The 10,698-nt window shown below is 43.6% G+C and overlaps 1 long non-coding RNA gene across 1 annotated transcript; it reads right to left on the bottom strand.

The window, feature by feature from the left end:
- Positions 1-8,608: 8,608 nt before the first annotated feature.
- LOC130208857 (uncharacterized) lies at positions 8,609-9,677 on the bottom strand. The gene is made up of 3 exons (XR_008834492.1): positions 9,569-9,677; positions 8,910-9,042; positions 8,609-8,645 (listed from the first exon to the last, which is right to left on the bottom strand). It is a non-coding gene; the product is annotated as an uncharacterized LOC130208857 (long non-coding RNA).
- Positions 9,678-10,698: the final 1,021 nt, after the last annotated feature.

Here is a 10,698-nt window from a genome sequence, read left to right as displayed (position 1 = left end):
GACATTTATCCTATTTTACATTCAATTCAATTTAATTCAGTTTATTTTGTATAGCCCAAATTACAAATTAAAAAATGTGCCTTTACCATCCGTACACACTACATGTGTGTTAACATGTGTGTAAACATGTGAGTTAACATGTGTGTAAACATGTGTGTAAACATGTGTGTAAACCTGTGTGTGTGTGTAAATGTATCAGTGTGTGTGTGTGTTGTGTTTAAAACTATTATCTCCTCACTACAGCTGGATGGAACACAGATTGAACCACAGCTATAAATACACACACACACGCATGCACACACGCACACACATACACACACACACCAATGATGAGCGTGAGCTCAGTTCGCTCTGCCAATCCCGATTACAGATGCACACACACACACACGCACACGCACACATACACACACACACACACACACAGCACTCAGACCCCTGGTGGAAGGAATTCGCTCCATAATAAGCATTAATCGTGTTTTGATGTTTCTTTAGTTCAAAGTTATTTCGACATGAGAATGAATTTTGTTTACTAATTATTATAAATTGTATAATTTAAATGGAACGATGAGATATTTCATCAACTTTGCCGAATTATTTGTAAAATAATCATTCATGAAATCCACAACATGGACCAGATATTAGGATTAATAAACATCTGTTGATATTATTTTTAACTTTGTGGTTCATATTTATGAGGACAGAAAATGTCTTAAGTATAAATAAATAATTGCATGAATAAATAAGTAGTCTAAACAAGAGATAACCACACAGCATCGCCATGGAGACCTCACAGGAAGGATACCCCCCCCCCCCCTACAAGCACAGGTCCATTTGACCATTTAACATTTGTAACAAATGGGCCCAATACTTTTTATACTTTAGATTTGTATCATTAAAGTTTGTAACTATTTGCCGACGACACACTTATGTTGGTAAGAAAAATGTTTGAAGGAACTTTTATTTGCAACTGAAAACCAACTAGAACAATCAAATTTTGACTAATTTAATACAATAATAATACAATATGGATGTATAAGAATTTGGGAGATTAAAAAGTTTGATTCACAGTCATTATTTACGGTGACACGGGTGTTATAACAAATAAAAACCGTAGTCCATAAAAGCGACTTGAAAAATAGTAGTGAGTACACGTTAACATGGTGCCAGGGCTTCTGGAGTTCCACAGGGATCAGTCACGGGCCCAGTACCTTTTATTTAGGAAGATGACTGAAAACGACCTAGAAGTGATGACATCGTGGCTTCATTAATACAATAATAATACAATATGGATATCCGAATGTGGGATGATTGATTCACAGTAATTATTTCCGGTATTATAAAGAATGAAAACCTCCCGGCGATGGCGCTCGTATCTCAACCTGAAGATGTTCCTGTTTATCATTTCTCTCTTCAACAGAACCCTAAAGTTTACTTTTCCACTGATTGCAGTCGTATTAAAAGCGTCGACCCGACGGTACAGCGGCAGATTAAAAAGTAATTTTCTAGCTCTGAGACCACGACTCCTGTCTCATCTCCTGTGTGAGACGCCGTCGTGACGTTCTCTAACGTGGTTCTCCGGTGAGGCCAGACTCCCTGTGTCTCATCTCCTGTGGATCGATATTCTCTTCACAGCATCAGGACTGAGGACGGAGCGCTGGGCTCCTCGCCCTCCGCCACATTCTCATTCTGCTCCATACTTCCTTCTCTCTTTTTCCTTTTTTAATTATTTCCTCCTCTTCTCCTCTAATTGGTGGTGTTTCCACATTATTTCTGAGTTTCCTCTCTCAGCTCGACAGCTTCAACTGTTTCATTCCTCTTCTCCTTTTAATCGCCTTCCTCCTCTCTCTTCATTTTCTTTCTCTCCTTAACCCCCTCTCTCTTTTCCTCTCTTTGATTCCTCTCCTCCAGTCACTTCCCCTCAGTGTTGTTTCCTCTCTGTGTGTGTGTTCTGTAAGTGTTCCTATGTGTCCTTACATTCTCCTCTCCTTTCCTAAGTCTGTGTGAATGTGTCAGTGTGTGGTGTGTGAGTGTGTGTGTGAAAGTGTGTGTGTGTGTGTGAGACAGTGTGTGTGTGTGTGTGTGTGTGTGTGTTCGTGAGACAGTGTGTGTGTGTGATGTAGTGAGTGTGTGTGTGTGGTGTGTGTGTGAGTGTGAGTATGAGGTGTGTGTGTGTGTGAGAGAGTGTGAGAGTGTGTGAGTGTGTGTGTGAGTTCGTGAGTATGTGTGTGTGTGAGTTTGTGAGTATGTGTGAGTATGAGTGTGAGTGTGTGTGAGTTTGTGAGTATGTGTGTGTGAGTGTGTGAGTGTAGGTATGTGTGTGTGTGTGGTGTGTGTGAGTATGTATGTGTGAGTGTGAGTTTGTGTATGAGGTGTGTGTGTGGTGTAGTAGTGTGTGTGTGTGTGTGAGTGTGTGAGTGTGTGTGTGTGTGTGAGTATGAGTGTGTGTGTGAGTATGTGTGTGTGAGTATGTGTGAGTTTGTGAGTATGTGTGAGTGTGTGTTTGTGAGTATGTGTGTGTGTGTGTGAGTATGTGTGTGTGTGTGTGAGTTTGTGTGAGTATGAGTGTGTGTGTTCATGAGTATGTGTGAGTGTGTGTGTGAGTTTGTGAGTATGTGTGTGTTTGTGAGTATGTGAGTGTGAGTTTGTGAGTATGAGTGTGTGTGTTCATGAGTATGTGTGTGTGAGTTTGTGAGTATGTGTGAGTGTGTGTGTGAGTTTGTGAGTATGTGTGAGTGTGTGTGTGAGTTTGTGAGTGTGAGTATGTGTGAGTGTGTGTGTGTGAGTATGAGTGTGTTCGTGAGGATGTGTGAGTGTGTGTGTTCGTGAGTATGTGTGTGAGTATGTGTGTGTGTTTAAGGGAGTTAAGCAGCAGCTGCATTAAACACTCATCCAGACACTTTGTCCGTCCTCGGGGCCAAAAGATCAAACCGGCGACATCACATTGAGGCAACAATGTAACGAGTTTGTAACGACGTCTGAAACGCTCGTGGTTTAAAGTCTTCGTTCTGACGGGAAAGCTTCAGCATCATGAAACCTCAGCAACGCAGCAAATAAAACTAAAGAGAGCGAAGCGTGAGGAGAAAGGACTGAGAGAGGATGGAGAGGAACGAGAGGAACGAGAGGAACGACGACCGAGAGGGAACATGTGAAACATGTGAAACAGGGAAACATGTGAAACAGGGAAACATGTGAAACAAGTAAACAGGGAAACATGTGAAACAGGGAAACATGTGAAACAAGTAAACAGGGAAACATGTGAAACATATGAAACAGGGACATATATGAAACATGTGAAACAGGGAAACATGTGAAACACAGAAACATGTGAAACGGGGAAACTTGTAAAACATGTGAAACGGGGAAACATGTAAAACAGAGAAACATGTGAAACATGTAAAACAGGGAAACATGTGAAACATGTGAAACGGGGAAACATGTGAAACATGTGCAACTGGGAAAAAGGGAAACGTGAAACAGGGAAACGTGTGAAACATGTGTTTACGTTTAATGGTCAGGTCACATGTTAAAATAGGTTCAACCTGATTGGTTCTCTTTCAGGTTTTTTGATTTCTCAACGGAGTTGTTAAAGGAACAGTATCCTAAAGGAAACACCTCACACCTCATCGTTAGCTGTAATGTGTGTGTGTGTGGTCGTGTGGTTGTGTGAGTGTGTGTGTGAGGGTGTGTGTGTGTGTGTGTGTGTGTTTGAGTGTGTGTGTGTGTGTGTGTGCCCGAGCATCTGTTGATTGCAGTCGGATGGAGAAACAATTGGAGCCCTCTCATGCTGATGGATCCGTGTATCCGGCGGTTGGTTCCAGAGTCCCGGATGGCGGCGCCTCGCAGCTCGTTACCATATAGATGCAACCGGCACGACGCCGACTTCCTCTCTTCAGGTCCGCCATTAGAACCCAATCAGGGCGCCGCGGCCGCTCGCCGAGAGCCTCTTCAGCCGAGCGCTCCCAAGCAATTGACCGGCGACTGTAGGGAAGAAGCTGGGAGTGGAGTCGACGGCGACGCCACCGCGCCGTGTGTTTGCTGTATGGTGGCTGAGGAGGACCACTTCAATCAGACGAGTTCATGTTGGCTTGGAGAACGACGACCAACAATTACTTCAGGTTGTTTTTAAACCGCGTTGAGCCGAACCGCCGCCACCAAACATGATGGTTTCATTTAAGACCCAACAAGTCAATCCAGAGGCAGTAAGTCACTTTCCTACTATCCTAACCCTAACCCCCTAACCCTCTAACTCTCGAACCCTCTAACCATGTTACCCCACTAATTCAATTCAATTCAATTCAGTTTATTTGTATAGCCCAATTTCACAAATTACAAATTTGTCTCGGAGTGCTTTACAATCTGTACATGCCCCACCCAAAACCTCACATCGGACCAGGAAAAACTCCCAAATAACCTTCAGGGGGAAAAAGGGAAAAAGGAAAAACCTGCAGGGAGCAACAGAGGAGGAGGATCCTCTCCTAGGATGGACAGATGCAATAGATGTAATGTGTACAGAAGGACAGATTTAGAGTTAAAATACATTCAATGAATATGACAGAGTGTAGTTCATAGTAGGCATATCATCCACACGATGGAGACCTCCACGATCCATCAGGCAGATGGCGGTGGGGAGGAGGAGTGCGGAGTCTCAACAGGACAGTGGCGTAGTCATGGGCAGGAAATTCCCGAGACGCAGACGATCCATCAGGCAGATAGATCTATGCCGCCTCATAGGGTCCGATGACCCCATGAGACGAAAGTCAAAAGGACTTCCGGGAGAAAGCAGAGTTAGTAACGTGTGATGGAGAGATGAACATTCATCCTTAAGGAGAGAAAAAAGAGGCGATAGGTACTCAGTGCATCCGTCCCCGGCAGCTATAAGCCTATAGCAGCATATCAAGGGCTGGACCAGGGCAAACCTGATTCAGCCCTAACTAAGCTCTGTCAAAGAGGAAGGTCTTAAGTCTACTCTTAAACGAGGTGACTGTGTCTGCCTCCCGGACTGAAATTGGAAGCTGGTTCCATAAAAGAGGAGCTTGATAACTAGAGAGCTTGTAGTACCATGTTACCCCACTAGAGAGCTTGTAGTACCATGTTACCCCACTAGAGAGCTTGTAGTACCATGTTACCCCACTAGAGAGCTTGTAGTACCATGTTACCCCACTAGAGAGCTTGTAGTACCATGTTACCCCACTAGAGAGCTTGTAGTACCATATTACCCCACTAGAGAGCTTCTAGTACCATGTTACCCCACTAGAGAGCTTGTAGTACCATATTACCCCACTAGAGAGCTTGTAGTACCATGTTACCCCACTAGAGAGCTTGTAGTACCATGTTACCCCACTAGAGAGCTTGTAGTACCATATTACCCCACTAGAGAGCTTGTAGTACCATGTTACCCCACTAGAGAGCTTCTAGTACCATATTACCCCACTAGAGAGCTTGTAGTACCATATTGCCCCACTAGAGAGCTTGTAGTACCATATTACCCCACTAGAGCATGTAGTACCATGTTGCCCCACTAGAGAGCTTGTAGTACCATATTACCCCACTAGAGCTTGTAGTACCATATTACCCCACTAGAGAGCTTCTAGTACCATGTTACCCCACTAGAGAGCTTGTAGTACCATATTACCCCACTAGAGAGCTTGTAGTACAATGTTACCCCACTAGAGGGCTTGTAGTACCACGTTACCCCACTAGAGGGCTTGTAGTACCACGTTACCCCACTAGAGAGCTTGTAGTACCATGTTGCCCCACTAGAGGGCTTGTAGTACCATGTTACCCCACTAGAGAGCTTCTAGTACCATGTTACCCCACTAGAGAGTGTGTAGTACCACGTTACCCCACTAGAGAGCTTGTAGTACCATGTTGCCCCACTAGAGGGCTTGTAGTACCATGTTACCCCACTAGAGAGCTTCTAGTACCATGTTACCCCACTAGAGAGTGTGTAGTACCATGTTACCCCACTAGAGAGCTTGTAGTACCATGTTGCCCCACTAGAGGGCTTGTAGTACAATGTTACCCCACTAGAGAGCTTGTAGTACCATGTTACCCCACTAGAGAGCTTGTAGTACCATATTACCCACTAGAGGGCTTGTAGTACCATATTACCCCACTAGAGAGCCTGTAGTACCATGTTACCCCACTAGAGAGCTTGTAGTACCATGTTACCCCACTAGAGAGCTTCTAGTACCATGTTACCCCACTAGAGAGCTTGTAGTACCATATTACCCCACTAGAGGGCTTGTAGTACCATGTTACCCCACTAGAGAGCTTGTAGTACCATGTTACCCCACTAGAGAGCTTGTAGTACCATATTACCCCACTAGAGAGCTTGTAGTACCATGTTACCCCACTAGAGAGCTTGTAGTACCATGTTACCCCACTAGAGAGCTTGTAGTACCATGTTACCCCACTAGAGAGCTTGTAGTACCATATTACCCCACTAGAGAGCTTGTAGTACCATGTTACCCCACTAGAGAGCTTGTAGTACCATGTTACCCCACTAGAGAGCTTGTAGTACCATGTTACCCCACTAGAGAGCTTGTAGTACCATGTTACCCCACTAGAGAGCTTGTAGTACCATGTTACCCCACTAGAGAGCTTGTAGTACCATGTTACCCCACTAGAGGGCTTGTAGTACCACATTACCCACTTTATAGGTCGGACTGGTTCAGGTTCATATGATTGTTTCCTCTTTTATGATTCTGCATCATGAAGCAGCTCCAGACGGTTTTACTTTATGGGTTCTTCAGGATCGTTGAAGGAGGAACTACTTCAAAAAGTACAGAACAAATAATGCCCGGTGTCAAAGGGATCGTATTAAAACGTAATGTACGCCTGAGGCTCGAATGTTTGTTTCCTCCACTTACTGCTACCGGTCTTCTCTTATTCACGTCTCCTCTCACCATTAAATTCCTTTTTATCTCTCCTAATGATTCACATCCTCGTCTCCTCTCCTCTGTGTGTCCTTTCCCCCCTGATCTACTGTTCCGTCTGCCCTCGTCTACTTTGTCTCGACGACTTCCTCCCTTCACCTTTTGCCGACTCTGGTCTCCTTTCCTTCCGCCCTCTCGTCTCCACTTCACTCCTGCTGTTGTCGTGCCTCCTTACTTCCTTCTCCATCTCTCCTAGCCGGCTATAACAGCCCGATATGCCAAGAATAATCTCTTGGCCTTTTCGTGAAGCGATGCTTCCTGATGAGCGAGCTGTGGCGCCGTGTTGCTCCCCAGGCGTGCGGCTAGATTACAGCAACCTTCACATCGAGCAAAGAGCATCGGAGGGTAAGTTATCTCTCTTTGGGGGAACATTTTATATCTCTGTTTTGCCTGCAATAACACTGCAAGGAAGGGGAGGGGAAATTCAACCCTTCGATTCCACTTAAAGATGCTTTTATTTCTGTTTCGATGACTTCCCTCCCTTCCTCACGTCTTTTGGTCCTAGTTCTGGACACGTTGCTCTTTGTTCCTCTCTTTCTCAGAAGGTTTTTCAAAATGTCTTTCTTCATCCTGACATGTTGTTAGACAATTCTCTCTCTCTCTCTCTCTCTCTCTTTCCCCACAGAAGTACCTCCCGGGATAGGGGATGGAACCCGGGCCCCTCGTGCTGTGGGGCGATAGTGCTGGCCGATAATAAATATATATGCCAATATATAAATGTTGAATTGCATTTATTCTTTTATTTTTTATTTTTTTAAAGACAAAACATAGACATAACACCTAGAGGACGACGAAACAGTCATAAAGTCAGAGAAAAATAAATAAAAATAAATAAATAAATTGCATGTGCACATGTGTGTGTGAGCTTTAAAAAAAATGTTATTTAAGGAAACAAAATACATTGATGATGGCAGATGTACATGTATGAGCGTATGCATGTAGGTGGAATTGAATTGTTTTCCAGGCAAGGGAAAATAAAGAATAAATAAAAAGAATTAAGATGAAATTAAAGCTGCAAGCAGCGTCGAACGGGTCCTCGCTCACCCGCGCCGGTCGGGGGAGCCGGCGCCGAGGACCCGGCGCCGAGGACCCGGGCGCGCCGGTCGGACTCGACTCGGGCCGCGACTTGTAACGAGCGCGACAAGTTTGGGGCGGATTCGACAAAAGTCCAGTTCAGCCACTAGGTGGCGCTTTAACTACGTGAACATATTCATGCGTCGTGTGTCCCGACGTGAAGTATAGACCATGTCATGTAAATTTGATGTAAAATGCATAAATGCTTGTCGTCTTGAGTTGTGCACTGACGTCTCAATTCAATTCAGTTTATTTGTATAGCCCATTTTCACAATTTACAAATTTGTCTCGGAGTGCATTACAATCTGGACACATAGACATCCCTGACCTTTGACCTCACATCGGATCAGGAAAACAGAGGAGTACTCACAATCTGACCCCGACCTCTCAAGGCATCACGTGTATGATTAGTTGGGCACAGTGCATCATCCAATCTCCATTTCAACCAAGCTGCTGAAGCAGACTGGTGTTAGCGGCTTGTAACGGTTCTTCAGCCATCTGGAAAACAAAATTGCAGAAACTATAATGGTGTCAATTGGTCTCTTCAAAAGCAAATACTGGTATGATTCATAAACTTCAAAGCACAATAACATAACAAACCTGCGGCTGGACAATCCTCCTTAGTGCCACGTCCTATAAAGAAACAGAATAAACAAGAAAGTAACGGATTTGCTTTAAATAAAATTCAAATATTGTCATAATATTAATAATATTTATTTTTCGCTAACTTTAAATTGAATTCATTCGAAATCCGCATGGTGATATCTCATGAAAATAATTCTGGGCCTAGCTGAGGTCACCAATAACAAGACTGCAGTGTAATTTTAAAGAAAGTTACAGATTTGCTTAAAATAAAATTCAAATATTTTCATAATATTAATAATTAATACTGAGCACCATTACGATGACTGTGCAGTGGATGCACTGCTCTGGAGGAGGTCGGGCAGTCTTGGTCCTGTGCTGGTCCCAGTCCACAGGAACTGGGGGCAACCATGCTCATTATACTGCAGTCCAAACATCTCCATAGTGTCTGCAATTAGAGAGATGAACAGCTGACACGGGATGTGTGGTAGTTTAATCTCTAATAACACTTCATGTATGAATTGAGTATATGTTGTATGACAGCCGTAATATGCAAAGTAAACAGTAATTATTCTTTCAAATGGATGTGGAGCAGTTAAATAGCTACATGAATATTAACTGCATGCATCTTCAAGCTTCATCAGAACACATTTATAACGTGACGTGAATTCAAAGACACACCGTGACTCTGTTCAGAGTTTACCGCTCTTTCACTGCGTGTTATGTAACGAATATCCACAGTATTTATGTGTTCATGCCGACTGGCGAACAGGAGAAACCATTATATATTTGAATGGAGGATCGATTAGCATGGAGCTCCTCGTAGAACAGCATTGAGTAACCTGTGATAATCACACACGGAGAAAGAGCACCGGATAAACACGGTGGATTTTACAGCGGTCATGTGAACAAGAGACTGCCATGACTAATTATCGTTGGATTGTAGTTCATTGTAATACATTTAAAATTCTTACCGTCTCAGACGGAGCAGACTGCAGACCAGGCCGGCAAAGCTGCAGTGTGATACTTCTTCTGTTCTAAACAGCGGTTTGCATCAATATATTTGGTGCATTATCGCCACCTGCTGGCCTGGAGTATCAGCCGCCAGCACGCTGTGTTATTGTTCGCCTGCTTTGATGTATAAAAGCAGGTTGCATCCATATATTTGGTGCATTACCGCCACCTGCTGGCCTGGAGTATGAAACGCAGGTGAATGCCCTGTAGGTGGAAATGAGATGAGCTGTGCACAAACATAGTGAAACAGAAATCAATATTGGCGACATCCGGTACAGTTTAGAGCATGGTGCCAAGAGACTTTTCTTTCCGTCTACTTGTGTTACATATACCTACCCAGCGTTATACATGTAGGTCAAACGAAGCACGGGCTGCCTAAGTGAATATTGTAGGTGGCGCAGCGGAGCAAATTACCACTTTTGAAGAATAAAAAGCCTATCTGGTAATAACTACATCTTTGATTCTTAATATGTTTGCCAAGGGTATTTTCACAGGAGCATGTTTAGTCCCTCCAAAGCCCTTCGTTGTTTGATGCGAAGAATGGGTTGGCACGCAATAGTGTAACACCGAACGAAATGCTTTGTGGGCTGACATCATGACAATGTTTGGATTGTGTGTTACAAATTTGAAGCCGATCTGATTGACCGACAAAGAGAAGCAAGCCTATCGTGAAAGTGAATAAATTATGGTTATTTTACTTCTCAATAGGTGTTCCTGGAAGAAATGTGCTTGTTTCTTCGTGTGAATGTGTTCAGGCCTTGACTGGCATCACACATGATTTTTGCGTTAGTATTGGATGAGTTTAAGTAGTAGTTTTTTACATGAAGAAATCACACAAAGTAAAAATTATTGGCAGTAAAACCGAAATTTCCTACCGACGAAAAGTCCGTTTTTTCACAGTGTTCATTATTCAAGTCTTGAGATTCTATAAAACTGATTTTTAGCCGATTCTGTTGGCGTTTTGTGGGAGAAATAATCGATGGGGAAAAGTGGAAAAGGGCCAAATCAAGCAAAAAACGCCAAAAAACGCCAAAAACGGCCAACTTTGGTGAATTATTGTAGCGCCCCCTACGGTTTAAATTGCACGAAA

Source organism: Pseudoliparis swirei, chromosome 18 (assembly GCF_029220125.1).
Source record: "Pseudoliparis swirei isolate HS2019 ecotype Mariana Trench chromosome 18, NWPU_hadal_v1, whole genome shotgun sequence".
Classification (NCBI taxonomy): Eukaryota; Metazoa; Chordata; class Actinopteri; order Perciformes; family Liparidae; genus Pseudoliparis; species Pseudoliparis swirei.
This window is presented reverse-complemented; position numbering and strand designations above follow the sequence as displayed.